The 15132-nt window shown below is 37.3% G+C and overlaps 1 non-coding gene across 1 annotated transcript; it reads right to left on the bottom strand.

The window, feature by feature from the left end:
• Positions 1-4255: 4255 nt before the first annotated feature.
• LOC113697623 (small nucleolar RNA R71) lies at positions 4256-4362 on the bottom strand. Its single transcript, XR_003449910.1, has one exon. It is a non-coding gene; the product is annotated as a small nucleolar RNA R71 (small nucleolar RNA).
• Positions 4363-15132: the final 10770 nt, after the last annotated feature.

The raw sequence follows: 15132 nt of genomic DNA, 5'->3' as shown, positions 1-15132 counted from the left end.
GCATTAACATGAAACAGGTATCATGATATGAGTACATTAAACAGGTAACAGGTATGGAGCATATCGCAGGCATGGCTCAGGATTTCATGTTGACATTTTAGCATGAAACAATTATCATGCTACAAGGTAAACATATACTGTAGGATACGGTGTTCCAGTGGAACTCTGTCGGTCATCTGCACCTTATGACTTCCGGATCCCCTCGGTTTGACTGGCCATCACCTTATCCCTCCAGTAGTAATACTCGAGTATACCGAAACGGTGACCCAAGGTTCCAACCTACCCGACCGAGCCCAGTCCTGGCTCGAGTAGGTCAGTAACCATGAGCAGGGCCCAGTTCAGCTTAGAGCTTACAACATGCACAGGTAACCAAGTAATTCGACAAAAGGTTAAAATTCATCATTTGGGTAGGTCGAGTGAGATAAAATACACACTCGCCTAACAATGATGGACAGTTTCATATAACATGTGATTCATAATCATCAAGTAATCAAGTGGATACTTAGCACGTAAGCACGTAAGCAATACAAGTGAATTTCATGGGAGCATGCAATTCACGGATATCGAATAGTCATGTAGATTGGAAATCATGTGAGCAAATAGTCAAGTAATCAGGTAGTAATGTCGGTTGGTAAATGGTTCACGGTTCACGGTTAACGGTTGAGTAGTGACGGTCAATTGACAGGCATTTGTCATATGAATAGGCCATCATTGGCCGTTATCCCATTTTTACCATGTGAGCGTCGAGGAGATTCACTCCAACGACGTATGCAACCATAGTATACCAAGTCATGTTATTGGAGCACTTCCAAGCATGAGTTATTCATTTCAAAAGAGAACGAGTGCGATAAAATACACACTCAACTCCATTTTTCAAAACCAAGTAGGCTAGGCAAGCAATCTAACAAGTTAAACATGTATTGAGTTCATATGGTCATTTGATATGGTTAATCATTTAACCAATTCATGTAAATATGCAATGCAAGTACACATTCCTTAAATAGGCATGAGTATGGTAAATACTTAACACATAGTACTTAACACTTAATAATCATGAAATAAACATATCCTAGACTTATTCAATTACGTATTCCTATATGGAACACTCACCTATTCAAAACAAGTGATTAAGTACTCAAACAAGCATTTGGGCGTCCACTTCGAATTCCTCTTGAAGGTCTTCTTGAGCGCCTGAGCAATTAACCATCAACTATTATACACTATCACTTAGAACCCCTACTTATCAAAGAAGGTTGTACAATCTAAAGAGAATTCAAGAATTGGGTCTTAATTATTCATAATCGAGACTCAAGAGTGAAGTTTTAAACTCTAAAGAGAAAGACTGGCATTTTTCATGAAATCGAGTTCAAAATGTTCAATTGATATCGAGAAAAGAAGGCAAGTTTCAAAAATCTTATTTTCTAAGAAATTGACAAATTTCAGCTTTGGGTATCGATTTTAGAAACATCATATCTTGCATTATATAGATCCAAAATTGGAAAACTTAATACCATTGGAAACCTCTTCAAAAGTAATAAAAGTTCTTAGAATATACTTTTCCATGATTCCAAATGGATGACATTCAAAAGTTGGCTCAAAGTTATTGCTTTAGAATACCAAGACAGTTTCAAGATTGGTTTTTGGGCAACTTTGAAAATTTGGTAAAATTCACACGTTGTAAATCAGCCTCCAAAATTTGTAACTCAATTAGAGTTACAATCAAAGTTTAGAACAAAACAAGCGGAGCAAGAATCGGAGTTTTGAGCACCAAGATATGGTAGCTCAAAGTTAGTGAAAATGTGAAACTGTTAAGTAAATTCCAGGTTTAATTCACAACTTTGGGACTTTGATTGAACACCGAGATGGACTCGGAATGGAACCAAAATTAGCAGTATAATACTATCATATAAGGACTATTTCTATGCCAAATTTCAGGGATAAATAAGCATGGGAAGTTGATTAACCAAAACACCAAAGTTTCAAAAATTCCAAGGCAAATCTGCCTTGTGAGTTCCGTTTTCCGTTTTAAAACATTTAGCTTATAAAGTACCTCAAACACGGTCCATCAGCATAGAAAATGTCTAAGAGGCATTCAAAACAAAATTTGTGGGTGACTAACACCAAGAATTTCAAGTACAAGTCCCAAACCAAGATTAGTTAAAGATCAGTCCAAAATGAAAAAATTCATAACTGAGTCAGTTTCAAACTTTGGTCACAACTCACTCAATTCAACTTGGAATTGAGCATGGTTGGTGGCGTTGGAAAATACATTCATAAATATGAATTTTATCAGAAGGAACCATTTTCAAATTCTATCCACAAACAGCTCGTTTTTGAGCATCAAGATACAAGTCCTGTCCTGTCTCCTGGAGAGAAACGAAACAGGACAGTGATTTTCAATCGAATGGTGTGGCTCACTCAAGTGGAACCAGAATGTGCATTTGGTACCAATGGAAAGCTGGGAATGTCTAGTTTCCAATTCCACAAACGGTACTTGATTTTGACATCGGAGCAAAGAGTTGTGGCTGATACAAAATGACTGCCTGGGCAATACGGGATTCATTTTCCAGTTTTGCTAACTTTGGAAATCAACTCATTTGACCAACCAAATCATGTTATTTTTCAATGAAATTTTGTACACAACCAATATAACATGTAAAAAATGTAATCAAGCCATTACAACGTCAAAATTTTGCACATAAGTGGTCGGACAAGGCAGGGGTAAAATCGGAAACTTTTGCTTCTTGCACCCAATGAAGTTTCTATTAATTACACACCATTAATCCATCATTTTAACCACTAAACCAACAATATATCCATCATCAATCATCAAATCAGCAACAACCCAAGAGTGGGAGTTCATAGAGCCCACTTTCACATTTTTCCAACAATATCAAGTCATCTACTTACATGCAAGTGCTTAGAGATGCATATCTACCACCATAAATCAAGTTTAAGGTGATGGATCATGTTATACCTTCTTAATGTACTAGATCAGAATTTTTGGCCCTCAAAATGCTCCAAGAAACCGTGATTTCCAGCACCCTTTTTGCAGCTCAAAATGGTGTCCAAGAGTGGATCTAAGTGTGTATGAAATTTGGTACGATTTGGATGAAGCTTGGTGAGGTTTTTGTGAGAAGAAATTTTGAAACTTGGAGGTTGAGAGAGAGAAAGCTGGCCGGCTGTTTGGAGCTCAAGAGAGAGAGAGAGTGATCAGATTTTAGCTTCCAAGAGAAGATACTAACTTGTGGCCACAAATCACCCATTAGTCAACTCACATTAGGGTGCGTTTGGCGCGATTCGGGCTCGATTCCTCTTGCGTTTGTTTCACTAGTACACTAAACCTCTAATGCACTTATATTCATATAAATATTATTCACTCTTAATTATCCTAAAATAAGGGTTTAACGTTCCTCAATTTAAATCGCGCGTGTGAAAACGCGTATCTCCAATTTAAGCGCGATAACGCGAAACTTCCGAGAAATTCTTATAACGATAGTACTAATAACTATAACTTGAGTATTTAAACATTAAAATACCTAATTTAGGTCCATTGTACATGTCTCTAATATTCCAAACTTATTGTACTCTCAATCGGTCAAGATTTCCAAAGACGTGTTTACTATTTTCACTAAACGAGCTCTCGAAAATTAATTTTTGAAACAAGTCACTTTAAAAAATATAATGAAACTATATTTTCATGTAATTAGGTCTCAAGAGCTTAGAAAATAATATTCGGAATAAAAGACCAAATAAATAATTAAATAAATTAGAAATAGGAGATTAAATATGTAAATTTTGCGAGTCCTCACAGACGCGATATATGCCATAAATTACTATTTGACCTGTATATGTGCGGTCAAATAGGTGCATTTTGGATTTAAACTTGCACTTGTATCAATAACCCGTCACCTTGCCCAATGAATCAGGGGCACAAACTAGCATTGCAAGCCCGACAATCAATGCAAACAACTTTGAAATCAAACCCTTGCTCATCCAAATGGTTCAACAAAGTCAATTTGGAGAAAATGCAATGGAGGATTCTAACACTCATCTAGCTAAATTTATGAATTTATGTGATACAATCAAAATAAATGGAGTAAGTGATGATGTAATTAAGTTAAGGTTGTTTCCTTTTTCACTTTGTGATAAAGCAAAGGCATGGTTTAATTCTTATCCACCTAATACTTTTACTTCTTGGGGTGAGTTGACAAAAGCATTCTTAAATAAATACTTTCCTCTTGAAAAAATGACTAAACTTCGTATGGATATGACAGGTTTCACTCAACATAAAGGTGAGTCGTTATGTGAAGTTTGAAAGAGATTTAAAGATCTTCAAAGAAGATGTCCTCACCGTGGTCTTCCTAATTGGTTGGTTGTTCAAACTTTCTATAATGGCCTTAACTACCCATCCAAAATCAACATAGATGCCACCGCTGATGGAGTTTTAATGAAACAATCAACCGAGAATGCTCAAATTTTCATAGAGGAAATGGCCTTTAATAACTATCAATGAACAAATGAAAGAAGTAACTCAAGAAGTGCGGCTAGTATGTCTGAAATTGACACTCTCAACTTCTTAACTGCTAAATTAGAAAACATGTTTAATTCTCGAATGGATAATGTTGAGAGATTGCTAAGTAAACAAGGGGAAAATGGTTTGAATTCTCATGTAAGTATCGTTTATTATTCAATATGTGGTGGTAATCATGATAGTGCTAATTGTTTTCATATTGAGCAAATTCATAATGTTAACAACAACAATCATCCACCTCAAAATAATCTTTTTTCAGACACTTACAACTCCGGTTGAAAGAATCATCCAAATTTAGGGTGGAGAGACCAATCAAATGCACAAAAACATATCAATCCACTCGATTTTCAAACAAGACCACTTGAGTCATGTTTTTCAATTTTGGAGGCTAAATTTGAAAACCATGTTCATGAAACAAAAATAAATATGAACAATATGATGATCATAATTAAGGATATGCAAAGCCAATGATACGAAAATAGAATCCAGTGATTCAAGTCCAGGGAAATTCATTTTACAAGTTTTCACATTCTAACAATGGGTATTTGTGACGCCCCCACTTCTCCCTAAAGCGAACCAAAGGGAATCGGCGGAACGCCTGCCTAGCTCTCGCCAGGACTCAGTACAATTCCAGTTCAAACTTAAGGTACAATACTAACAATGAAATCAGAATAAAGGCACGAAATCATTTCCATACATAAATATCCAATCTTACACCACAAGTTTAAAATACATCCACTTTCCAAAATATACAACTTCCCAAAAGATGTCTAGACAAATACATTCCAAAATTCTAGCCAAAAGAGCCATCAAGTAGGCTTTTTCCATAATCCTTTCCAGATCAACTTCTGTTAAGGAAAACAAATCTAACGGAGTGAGCGGATGCTCGTGAGGCCAAGAAAACATGCAAAACACATAGTTCAGGTAGTGATAGCATTTAAGCAAGAATTAAAGCTGTAGCATTCAAGCAATTCACGATTTTCAATTAAACACATTCAATGGGGATACAGGAGCTCTCAAGAGCTAATTTTCACTTGCTTTGCCAAAGTTCAATCCAATACCTCCTCGTGATGACACTCCGTCACCCGGGTAGGTAATTAAGTCCGTAGAATTTTACTTACTCCATTTATGGTTCTGAGTCGACATGAGAAGTACCTTCCACCCGAATCGGTGTGGTACATACTATCGCTCAGTGGTCGATGAGACATCACTCCAATTGACTTATACTTTTTTATGATCCTGAGTCGACATGAGAAGTACCTCCCACCCGAATAGGTGTGGTACATGCTATCGGTTAGGGAATCGATTATACATTTATGGTTCTGAATCGACATGAGTGGTACCTCTCACCCGAATCGGTGTGGTACATGCTATCGCTCAGGGAACCGATTTTAGCACTGAGACGGTATGAGAGGCACCTCCCACCCGAATCGGTGTGGTACATGCTTCCGCTCAGAGCTCACGAGTTAAACGTGTTCATGTACAATTACCAATCATATGTATTCAAGTCTTAAGTACCACTGATAGCATCATAGTACGTGACCACGTCTACAATGGCTCGAGTGATCAAGGGGGTGAGGATCACATGCAAGCTCCAAGTGGATCCATTACTAGAGCTCGAGCAAAGAGACTTTGTGAGCAACTCAGTGTACTTATTCAGGCCATACACAAGTCCTTTGAAGGATTCGTACACTCAAGTGAAGGTGATCGCGGTCCGGTATTGAGCATTGAAGCTACACCTGAGTATTAGGGTCTTATCAAACCCTAGTTAGTGAGATTCACATTATAGTCATTTAAATCCACATTAGTTGATTAGATTGAATAATTGGCTAAGTGCATGTTGCACATAGAAATGCCAAGGGAAGATTACTTTTTAGTCATCATTATTTGTTAAGGTGAGCTGCCTTGGAGGGAAAGCCCACATGAGGCCCGATCCATCGAGGGCCCATATTAGCACACCTTTAGTTCCTTTTCCTTACTAGTTTAGGGTTTACTTGTAGCCTATATAAGGCACCCCATTACTCCCACAAAGGTAGACACTTTTATGATAAAAATATTGAGAGAGTTTTCTCCATAGCTTTCGAGCAAACCTTGAACAACTTAGAGTTTTACTCTAGTGTTCTTATTTGGCTTATCAATTCAAGAACCACACTTGAATTGTGGCGCCTTCTATACTTGCCTGAGGTTCGCTAATTCGTTTGATTACGGGTTGATGTGAGAACCCTGAAAAAATATATATAAATATCAGTGCATAATTCATTTTGCATTTGTAATTCCTTAATAAATTTTAGCATTAAATCTAAGTGTTTTTAAATAAGTGAGTAGAAATAAATTTTGTGTGCAAAATAAAATAATTGTGCTAAACTATTAAATTTCTTAGTTTTATTATATTAAATTAATATTTCGAAGGTAAAATTATTTCGTTTAGTTAATAATTAATTTTTTCCAAATTTCGATAGCTAAACTTTAATCGTTAACAATGATAAAGGTTAATAGAAACCTTAGTATTAAGATGAAATCAACAAATTATAGATAAACATGAAATTTACGATAATTGAAGCCTTGCAAGATTAGTGTATTATTAGGAGCTTAATCTATATTCGGGATAAAATTTTGGAGTTAAGTTAGAATTAAGGAACTCAAGTGGATATTAGGAGGAGATGTGAAAAGACTAAAATGCCCTCCATACCATCTCAAAATGACCATGCAATCCAAACACATTTCCGGACAACATAATCACTCACCACACCATCCGGCCAATGCAACCTTCTACCATTTCTACACTCAACCTCTCATGCACTCAACCTCCCTCAAAACCGCAACTGCACTCCACAACTCCAGTCTGCTCCGGACCAAGAACAAAAGAGGGAGAGAGAGAGACTTACCTCGTGAGCATCGAAGAGGAAAGAAAAGAGGGGAAACCGTGAGCTGCAAAAAATTTTCTGTTCTGTCCGCGAGCTGAGGGAAGAAAGGAGAGGAACACTGAGTGAGTTCCTTCGACATTTTTTTTCCTAATCTCAACCATCTGCGGTCATCCTCCATTCCATTCCGCGTGCAAACTTGAGCAAGAGAGGGAGTTGGCGGCTGTGTCCCTGTGCTGCCCGAGAGCCAGCCGAGAAAGAAACATTTCAGTTCCTGTTGCGTGAGCTGAGTTCCCAGCTGAGGTAAAAATTCTAGACTTAGGCTAGCTAATTATGGGTGGATGAAACAGTTTAAGAGCTTGCATGTGAAGCTTATACTCCCGGATGATGAAATCAAAGCATTAGAAAAATCCAATCTGGAAGAAACGGGCTTGCCGAGAAGCTGAAATGGAATTGCAGCTTTAATTTGGTTCCCCTGAGGCAATCTGAGCTTATAGTTATGATTAATCACCTAAAAACTAAGTGATTAAGTCCTGCATGGGGATAGTTAGATCGGTTAGGCAAGAAAAATAAAAATTGAAATGAAATCAGTTGCATGCAAGATCACCCGAGGCCAATTGGAAATCTGTAGCTTCAATCTGCTAATTCGATGCAATCTGAGCTTAGAGGTATGATTAGCTAATTATAGATGGGATGATTATGCCTTGCATGAGGCTGCATAGCTCTGATGAAGCCAGAAAATTTAGTAGAGTAGGATCTGTAGCATGCAAGTCATCCGAGGGGAAAGAAATAGAATCCTGGTTAATGTTTTCTTTCTTGATGATGACCGAACTGAACTTTGGATTAAATCTGATTATTTAAGCTTTGCACAATATTAATTAGCGGTGATCAAACAAGATAATTAAGCTCTGCACATAGCTAATTAATTGGATTAAATCAGAAAAAGAAAATGAAATAGAAATCTGCTACATGCATGCTAAACCAAGGCTAGTTGGACAAATTTCCGGATTTTGGGATAAATGTAGTTGTTAATCGAATTTGATTTTGAGCTAAAATGTTAACTAGCTAGTTAAGTGTTTGCATGTTAGACTTGAGTGCCTAAAACCTATTTTAGCCAAAGGAAAATTGGACATAAGATTAATGAGTTGATGGAAAATTTTGGAAACCGAGAGGAGGAGCTGGAAATTTTCACTTGCTTCTGGAAAATTTTTCCTTAGAATTAAATGGTTTAGAAATGCATGAGAAATGTGCGTTTTTACATCTAATAAGCTGTGTAGATGTGAAACTTTTGATACAATTGATAATTTGGTTGAAAGTGGTGAAGCAAAGTGCTGGAAAATTTTCAGTTTAGTCAACAGTGGAAGAAAGGAATTTTTTTTTCAAATTTCTTTTGGCGAATTTTAGTTCTAAAAATGCTGTTTTGAGCTGTAAAATATTTCATGCTTATTAACCCCACTCAAGAACATATTAAGAGGGCCGTGCATGAGAAGTTTGGGGTGACAATTTGATCTTATCATGGCCTCAAGGATGAGATGAATTTATCGGCATTGAAAGGAATAATTTTGGAATATAATTATTGAGAAATGTCTAAATCTGCATTTGGTTAAGAGTAATGAGATTCTAATTGAGATCTTGGACAAAATATGATTGTAAATTTTGCCTTATGTTCATATACCTGTTAGTGATTCTAAACGTTCGAAATTTTGGCTTGATTGCAATAATAAATAATTGTTGGATGCTAAGGGCTAATGATTGATGAAGCCCTTGGCCATTTGAGTGATTTTCACAAGTGTTAAAGCTTTGATAATAGCTGCTAGTTATTACATCTATTTGGACTAAATCGTGATTTGATTTGAGCATGCCAAAACCAAGAGCTAATGATTGACGAAGCCTTGGTTATTTGTTTTACTTTCGATCAAAAATGAATCTGTTGAAACCTAGGGCTAATGATTGATGAAGCCCTAGTGATTTGCTGTTCGAAATGTGATTTTGGCCATGACGGCAAATCCGAGTTATAATACGCTTGTGAGTTGGAATCGAGAAATGCGTTTCGACCCTGCGAACTTGAGTAACTTTTGATCAAGCTAAATAAAGATATTTTGATCCTAGTGTTGAACGATAAAATTTAGCATTGAGTATCTTCGCCTTGAACACTGCCAACTCGACATTTTTTTCCCTTAGCTTAAACTAGCCTTAATATTTTTAGAAAATGACTTTTCTAGTTTTTAAAACCCTAAATCTTGTCTTATTTCCTTTTCTTTCTTTAAGACTTGTCCTTGGCTAGTTGTCTTTAGGAAAAGTTCAAAAAATTTGAGTTTTTACTAACTTTAACTAAAAGCATAGAAGACTTGTTCGGCAAGAAACCTTATCTCACGTAAAATAATTCTAGTAATATTTTTACAAGAAAAGGGAACTTTAAGGAAACTTTACAAAGTATTTTTGTAGTTCCAATATTAAATGGTAGTGACTTATCTCAAGAAAATAAATTAGTTATACATACGAGTAACTTTCCTACGCAACCCTAGAAATGGTATAGCCAGCTTATAGTTTCTAAATTTGAAATTTTAGGGTTTAGCGAGGACGCGGATTTCGATTACCAGTTTGATCTGTAACTTCACTCTTGGTGAGTGTCCCTGCCTGTTCTATGTCTACTTGATTAAAGTGCTTTCTTCACTTGATATGTGATAATCGGAAAATGGTTTTTCTGATCCATCAAAGTGGGCAGTGTGTACTTTATCGCACTAGTTCTTTCGAGTGGTGACTTGCTTGAAATACTTTCGTGAAATATCTTGCTTGCACTTGCTAAGTACTGAGTAGGGGAATGTACCACACCTGAGGGTAGGAGGGCCTCTTATCCTATCTCAAGTGCTAAAACCTTGGAATACTTGCTAAGTACTGAGTAGGGGAATGTACCACACCTGAGGGTGGGAGGGCCTCTTATCCTATCTCAAGTACTAAATCACCAGGCAGGGGAATGTACCACACCTTAAGGGTGGGAGGGCCTCTTATCCTGACCTGGTAACCACGTGTTGGACATAACGTCGCTGGATGAATTCCTCGACCAATTTCCTGAGGGTATACGCAAGTATTCCTGAGGGTATACGCAAGTATACTGCTCCCAATCTCCTGAGGGTATACGCAAGTATACTGCTCCCAATTTCCTAAGGGTATATCTCGAGTATACTGCTTCCTTTATTTTGTCGTTCGGGCCCGGAGCTGGGGTATGTCTGGTGGCCGGAGTAAGAAAAATAAGAGAATCTACATGGACCGTAAGTAGTGAGAGTTGACGGAGGGTCAACTACGATAACTTTTGATCAAGCGAGGCAAATGGCTCCTGAGAGCCCCTGTATCCTACCTTGTGCTGTTATTCGTTTTCCTAGTTGTTTACTTCAGTTGAAATCAATACGTGTTAGTTGTTTTATTTAATTGCATGTTTTGGGGCACCACTGAGATTTAGCTCACCCCACGTTCATTTGTTTTCCTTGACAGGTCTTGAAGTTTGAGAAATCTGAGCTACTTATATTTTCTTATGAATGTATTTGAACTTTATTACTTCGTTTTGCGGTTTGTAATGTATTTGAATTAAACGATATAGTTTTGTTTTGGGGTTGCCACTTGAAGCTGGAAAAGTGTAAACCCTAATTCTGATATTTGGCTATCTTCAGATGCTGTTATCTCTGAAGTTAATGTTGTGTTAGAAATTGGTTTATTTTGGAAGATTCGTTATTGTAATAGTTTAGGTTATTATTGGAATGGTTTTAGGTTAGATTGCTTGCTTGAGTCCTGGCAAGAGCTGGGCAGACGGCCTGCCAACCCTCTGGTTCGCCTTAGGGGGAAGTGGGTCGCCACAGTTAAGATAATATCAACAAGTTCATAGTCACGGGGATTAGAGGGGTCGTAGGGTTTCCGCTGCCACCGTTTCTTGCGTTCGAAGTCAAATCCAACAAGTGATCTTGGGTCGCGAATCTTCTCACCAACGAGATTCGTATCAGCTGGTATCAGCTAGAAAATTCGGGCTATTGGGTAGAGTGCTTCTAAGATTTCTAAATTTCAGCTTTTGAGTTTTGAGTTGTCTTTTGTGTCGATCATCTTAGAGTTGTCTCCTACAGTATTTGAGTCATTTAAATCTTTCTAAGTCAGTTTGCTCTAATCCTTCAAAATCCATGAACTTCATTGCTACCTTCGTGATTTTTAATTGACTAGTTGGTTGCGATTCTTGAGTAAATTCTAATTTATTCAAGGAACGTGAATAAGAGGCCTTGAGAAATTTGGTGAGATTATTAAAGTATTATACACTTGAATGATACACGAGAGTTGAGTGTACATACGTGAGCTTGTGTGTTGTGAGGAAATTCTTTTCTTTGGCTAACCATTTTTGTAGGACACGTAATCATGCCTAGCGGAGTTGTACCTTGCCCATATAATCAAAAAGTTATAGAGAACGAGCCTCTTAAGAGGAGGGGTTCCAAGAGAGTTACTTCCAAGTACTCTAGTTCCATGCAATCTAGTTCACAACATGAGTTCCGTTCCCTTCGGGAGGAGATGGAACGTGACCGTGCTTTGTGTGTATATGAAAGATATAAGCGTACTTGTAATGAGTATGAGGAGGAGCAAAGAAGTTTGTGCCGAGCATCCAAGTCAAGGTCATCCTCAGGCAATTGAGATTCATCTAAGGAGTGTCATGACAATCGAGTCAAGGAGTCTAAGAATTCTCGGATTGATTCAAAGCCTCGTGGACCAAAGGAAGATTTTTGAAGTCAGACTAAAGAATTGATCGATTCTATGATGGGAGAAATCAGGAAAGTGATGAGGTCATATTTTGAGCAACTTAATCAAGTGTCAACCGAAGACAATAGTGTGGGAAAAGGCGGGAGTGATTCGGCCTTAGTGAAGAATAAAGAGGGAGAGTTGGCCATGTTTGCAAAAGTCAAGAGTGTGAACGTTTTGTTTTCTAACAAGCTAACATGTGTTTTGTTTAGTATCTCTTCTTTGGTGCAGATTAAACAAAGTCAAGTAGAGTTGGTCATGGCATGTTCCATTCCAAAGTCACTTGGACACTTTGCGAGTTTCCATGGAGTTTGTCATCTAGGAGTTAAATCTCTTTGGTATCAATTCATGGAACAATGTCGCTTCAAATCTGTCCGCACCAACAGAGGATTGACTCGAGTTTATCTTAAAGGGGGAATTCCAGATTTTACTTCCCATTCTTCACCTATGGTTCATTCATCCTCTTTGCCTTATTTTGAGCGTGTGACTAGTCCTAATTCTTGTTGTCCTTATGTAGATTTTGATGGAAAGTGTAAAGAGCCAGCAATGACTTGTCTAGTTGAATTGGTTGAAGGAAGGATAATGAAGTGTCAAAGGGAGTTTTCACATTTAAATCTCGTTCTATACCTTCGTACCATTTAGCTAATGATATTCCATTGCTTCTTTATCCAATTGCTGGTTCAAAACAAGATGAAACTTATTTCATTTTTGTAGGTTGTAAAGCTGTCCGAAATTTTCCAGCATTGATTAAAGGAGTACAACCAGATTTTATGCTTGTTCCAGCCAAGTTTGATGTTCCAAAACCAGCATCAGTCCACGAATTTTTCAGTTTCCATTCATCCATGGTTTCCAACCAATCGATGCTCTTATGTTCTTCGTTGCCATTATCTCCTTGTCTACATAAAGACACGATTGCTGACTCCATCACGTTGCTACCACCGAAAGTTGAGTTTTATGCATCATTGGAGTTCGTGAGCATCAAGAGGTTATCTAAACACCATGCCACTAGGATTGTGATCATCCACGTGTTTCCATCATTATTGCAATTGAAGCGGTCCGACGATTTGAGGACAAATCTATTTAAGAGGAGGGGAATGATACGAATCCTAGGAGGTGTTCATGCTCTATTTCTAGGCCCAACAAAGATTCATTGGGGGCCAATGAATAGAGTCAAAAACAAGGAATTCATGTTGCAAATCCAATGTTCAAATTCCTTGAGAGAACTGAGTTTAAGTCTATTAGTTTACTACTTTGCATCTTTAATTGCTCAAGTCATTAGTTGGTTAAGTAGCTGACTTTATGACTTGTTCATGAGTAGTGTGATTAGCTCATGTTGAGCATAGGATTAATTTGATCATTATTTTGTTATTCATGTGATCCATGATTAGTTAGTAGATCCATTAGATAGTCTTTAGCTTAAGTATTCGGCAGCCTCAAGAGATAAGGGCCGTGGGTTTCCAAGTTGTTTGCAAAGCCTTGTTAGTTTCCTTATTCTAATTAGGTTAGGAGTTGAGTCTTGTAAGCCTATAAATAGGCATCAATTGTCATTAATAAGGGGAACATTTTGATGAATTAAAAATTGAGAGTTTTCTCTTGGCTTCTTTGAAGCAACTTTGAATACCTTAGAGTTGGTCTCAAGGATTCAAACTGGCTTATCAATTCAAGACCATGTTGGATTGTGGCGCCTTCTATCCTTCTAATCAATCTCGAGTTGTCCTTGATTGGTTTAGAATCCACCAAATTTGTCCATAGCCTGATCAAGATAGATCCTTCCGCTGCCTGTGCAATTCGTTTCTTCAAGAGTGGGAGCTTGGAGATTCGGGTTCGCATCAACCACGTAGTTCAAAGAGAGAGAGGACAAGGGCGTCCCCACGAGTAAAATATGATTTGTCAATAAGATTTATTTCGATCGACATCGAGTCAACACAAATGTAATTTGCAATGGCAACACTTCACTTAATTCATATAGCAATTCACTTCACACAATTCGAATATCAATTCACATAGCACAATTCAATTGTAGCATCACTTAAGGGAGAATGAGTGCGATAAAGTACACACTCGTCTCAACAATTCCATAATACTCAATTAATAATTTAAAGCATTTATCAACAATTCATGCACTTGACACTCACCAAATCACAATAAGGGAGTAAGTGCAAAAGATCTTTAATGATCCGCTTCGGGATTCTCTTCGAGACCTTCTTGATCGCCTGAAGAAAATGACCAACAATCACCCATACACATTTTCACAAATTCCTTGTTAAATAAGGAAGAATGCTCACAATCTTTAAAATTCAAGTCAATGTCCTTATAAGAGCTTCACTTTATCGAAAATTAAGATTCAAAAGTGAGGATTTTAAAGTTACTAAAGAAACTCGTATTACCCATGAAATCGGGTTCAAAACAATATACCAATATCAAGATAAGAAGTCAAGTTCCCAAAATTTCATTTTCTAAGAAATCGGCAAATTTCAGCTTTGCGCGTCAAACTTAGAAAAATCAGATCTTGCACTCAGTAGGTCCAAAATTGAAACACTTATACCGTTGGAAACTTAGTTCAAAGTACTAAAAGTTCCTAGAAGACACTTTTCCAAGATTCTAAATGGAAGACATTCAAATTTCAGCTCAAAGTGGCTGATATAAGCATACAAGACAGTTTCGATCATGTTTTTCGGTGAACTTTGAAAATTTGGAAAAATTCATAAAAAGTGAACTAGCCTCTGAAATTTGTAACACAATAAGAATTTCAATCAAGGTTTCAAACACAACAAACAGAACTAGATTTGGAGTTTTGAATGCCAAAATATAGCAGTTCAAAGTTGGCCAAAATTGAAGACTGATCAAGAATTTCCAGTTTTGAAAGGCAAATTTTGGTGCTTCAGTTGGGTGTCGAAATGGTCTTAGAATAACACCAAGTTTGGTACACACCATCCTCCATATGAAGACTGCTTCACTATCAATTTTCAC

The sequence above is a fragment of the Coffea arabica genome, chromosome 6e (genome assembly GCF_036785885.1).
Source record: "Coffea arabica cultivar ET-39 chromosome 6e, Coffea Arabica ET-39 HiFi, whole genome shotgun sequence".
Lineage (NCBI taxonomy): Eukaryota > Viridiplantae > Streptophyta > Magnoliopsida > Gentianales > Rubiaceae > Coffea > Coffea arabica.
The sequence above is the reverse complement of the archived record's forward strand: the minus strand, read 5'-3'. Positions and strand labels throughout refer to the sequence as shown.